This window comes from Chrysochloris asiatica, unplaced genomic scaffold (assembly GCF_000296735.1).
Source record: "Chrysochloris asiatica unplaced genomic scaffold, ChrAsi1.0 scaffold00011, whole genome shotgun sequence".
Lineage (NCBI taxonomy): Eukaryota > Metazoa > Chordata > Mammalia > Afrosoricida > Chrysochloridae > Chrysochloris > Chrysochloris asiatica.
In genome coordinates, this window is record NW_006408529.1 from 22192837 (window position 1) to 22196794 (window position 3958).

The window sequence follows — 3958 nt, forward strand, 5'->3', positions numbered from 1 at the left end:
AAATTATTCAAATTATTATTATTTGTCGACTGTAGTTTGTTGGAGTCCTGGTATAGCATTATGGGCTAATGCACTGTACTGCAAAGTAGGTATGAACTGCAAAGTTGGTGGTTCAAGCTCACCTCAGAAACCCTATTCAGGGTCTCTATGGGTCAGAACCAGCTCAACAGCACTTAACAGCAATAGCTGTAGTTTGTAAAATAATTCACAGATTTAATTTGATATATTTAAAAGATTACGAAAGATAAATTTTTTAAGTAGGATATGTTTTTAAAGATCTATCCTACTACCTTTTAAATGGCAAATTGAATTGATATTAAAATTAAGTGCAAGTAAAATTTGGTCCCTCATGCTTGACAGGAGCATATTGGCTGTCACAAGTATCAAAAATCTTATTCAAAATCCCATTTTTCTTTTTTAATTACTCATGAAGACCTAAGTGCAATGATACCTCTTAAATTAATTTAATCTTTCCTTTGTGATAATGATTTTATAATAAAACATGAAATTAAGCTGTATTGACTTATATCTGTCTTTAGAAGGTATTTGTCATTAATGGAAATCATTATTCTCTTCTTTGCCAGAATGGATAAATTGTGAATTGAGCATAATTTATTATAATGCTTATTTTTTCCCCAGATATGAGACAAAGAAGCACTATAATATATTCACTTTCCATTATGCCATTTTCTTGAGATATTTAGCCACATTATGAGCTCCTGCAGGGAAATCATTATCTTTCTTATATGGAAAAAATATGATGCAAGTAACCAATTCATTACTTATATTTCATAAAGCTAAAAGATTTAAAATATTTCCCCTGGAGATCACTGTATTTGCTTGTCTGTGCCTTCACAGGTACTAATATCCTTAGCTATAATTCATATTTGAAAGCCAAAAATAAGATACAGTAATGTTTACCAGATTTGACCTTGTTCATTTTACTGGTTAAAATGAATCCATTGACTATGTGCAAAGTAGATGAATGTGCCCATTCAGAAAACATAAAGTTAAGCATGTCCCTTCCACAGATTCACATATACAAGTAAAAGTACTTACTGAGTCTAACTAAAAGGTCAAAATTCTATCCATATTAGTGCTTTGTTTGTTATTGTTAAATGCTGATAAGTTGGTTCTAACTCATTGTTATTGTTGCTCAGTACCATTGAGTTGGTTCTGACTCATAGCAACCCTGTATTGGGTTTCTGAGGAGCAGCTGGTAACCTTGAACCGCCAACCTTGGGGTTTAAACTGACCTAGTGGTCCAGTGCATTAACCTATAGTGCCATAACAGGATTCCTTCTAACTCATAGCACCCCTGTATGGGGTTTCCGAGTTGTGGCTAGTGGCTTTGAGCCTCCAACCTTATGGTTAGCAGTCTCATGCTTAGCCTACAGCACTACACTAGGACTCCCTTCTTAGGAATGCTGTTATTGTTAAGTGCCATTGAGTTCGTGCCGACTCATAGAAACCCTGTATAGGGTTTCCAATAAGCAGCTGGTGAGTTTGAGCTGCTGACCTTGCAGTTCAAACCAATCTTTTGGTTCAGTGCATCATCCTGCAGAACCATACCAGGACTCTATTTATTAGTGCTAGACACTAAGTAACTATAATAACATCAATATATGTATAATGAGAACAAGTTAACATGAGGAAAAAAGTATGTTGATTGAGTGAATTTTGGAACAAAACAAGAATTCCAAATTTGTTTCTGAAACTATGACAGAGACAGAGATGTTCATATTTACAATCTCAGCTGTTGTCATGAATGTTGTGTTGTACCACCCAGAGCCTCATTTTGCAACTGAAAGACTTATTCTCCTAGCAGCTCACGAGGTTATCCACCAACTAATTTCAACTGCCAAACCTACCAGAATTTACTCACGTCTTAAAAGTACCACATTGCTCAAAGTCATATAACTTTTCAGAGATAAGTCACCAAAGAGGAAGAAAACAAAATGCCTGCAGGTCTCTATGAGTTTTAGAACTGACATTTTCAAACCCAGAAATACTAATCTGTCTCAATACAGGCTGATACGAATCCAACTAACACTGGATAGAGACAAAATCAAGGAAGACTTAGCAACAGGTCCAGGATAAGTCACAGGTGGCCTTGTTTTCTTGGGCCAGTTCCATCTATGGAATTAGAACTATTGGTATTGGGAAAGGAAGCTGTGTAGTGTTTATGGAAAGATTAAATGAAAGAATCACATGTAGACTCTTGGGATTCTAGAGTAAGGAAATGCCAACTTCAGTGGCAAAATACAAAACCTAGTCATAGAAGGGTTGACTGGGTATAGTTCTGCTTGTAAGTCATCTAGAAAGAAAGGCTTGGGAAATTCTTAAGGGGAAGATTTGTGGCAGTGCATTGTTGTTGTTGTTGTCAGGTGCCATCGAGTCGGAACTGACTCATAGCGACCCCATGCACAGCAGAACAAAACAATGTCCGATCCTGGGCCAACCTCACTACCGCTGCCACACTTGAGCCCATCAGTGATGCCACCTGGCCAATCCATCTCATTAGAGGTCTTCCTCTTTTTCTCTGACCCTCCACCTTACCCAGCATGACATCCTTCTCCAATGATTGTTTCCTCCGGACAATATGTCCAAAGTATGAGAGACGAAGCTTAGCCATCCTGGCCTCCAAGGAGCACTCTGGCTGCACTTCTTCCAAAACAGATCTATTGGTTCTTTTGGCAGTCCATGGCACTTTCAGTATTCTCCTCCAACACCACAACTCAAAGACATCAATTCTTCTAAAGGCATCAATGCAACTCAAAATGCATTGACTGTATTTATTTATTTATTTAGAAAGTGAAGGGTACTTTGGTTATATATAGACTTACCTGCAATGATGAAAGATTAGGATGTTTTGTCAGGGACATGGAGTGAAAGAGTTTGCAAAGGGGACAAGGCAAGGCAGTCTATGCCAAGTTAATTGACCTATAGGAATGTGCCTTCAGTGTGAATGTTATTTTTATTGCATGTTAATGAAAATGTTCAATAGGAAAGTAATACTAAATATTCTAAGCAGAATATTTGACCTGTTAAGGTATGCCAGTCCCTGACATTGGCCAACCCAGTACTGATCTTAGAGAGGCATGAATTGTAAAGCCAGGGTGGCAATAATGGTTACTATACTTGGGGGTAACTGAATTGGCAACTTTTCATTAAGGTTGACCTACTTATTGCTGATGCTGAATGTTCAACATGACAGCAAGAGGTTAACCAAGAGCTTCCAATAGAGCATCGTTATGCAAGGAGACTAATTAGATACTTGATGACAGGCCTCTTGTACTCTGCAACAGATGGGGATTCATATTCAGAGAACTGATACATTCTGACTATAGATTTGTTTTCCTGTCTATCAGGGTTTCTGTCAGCACCACTATTAAAGACTTACAGTTTTTTTATTCATCAACTGTGACACCAGACCAAGTGACCACCTTGTGACAAAGGAAATGTGGCAGAGGTAAAAGAATGGGATATAATATCCCTGAAATATATTTTACCATCCAGACACTGCTGAGCTAAAAAAGCAATAGGAAAGCCTATTGAAGGTGTAGTTAAGACATATGCTTAGAAACCCCCCAACAGAACTACCACCCTCCAGCCCAATTATACTCATTAAATTAAGACGATTATATAGTGTTTTGTCCTCCAATAGGTAAAATACTTAAGTCTGGGAACCTAAAAGTTAAAAGGAGAAGTGTCACCACATTACATACCATTACTCCCAGTAGCCTATGTGGTAATTGTGATTTGCTTTCTCTACAATGCTAGGCTTTTTCACTGTCAAATTTCTGGTCCCTAGAGAAAGAATGTTTCCATAGTAGACATAGCACTGTTACCAATAAACATTAAGCTGCTGAATGATTTGAACTCCTTGGGCCAGCAGAATAAACAAGGAACATCATCTTCATAGGTTGTTGTTGTTAAGTGCCATCGAGTCGGTTCC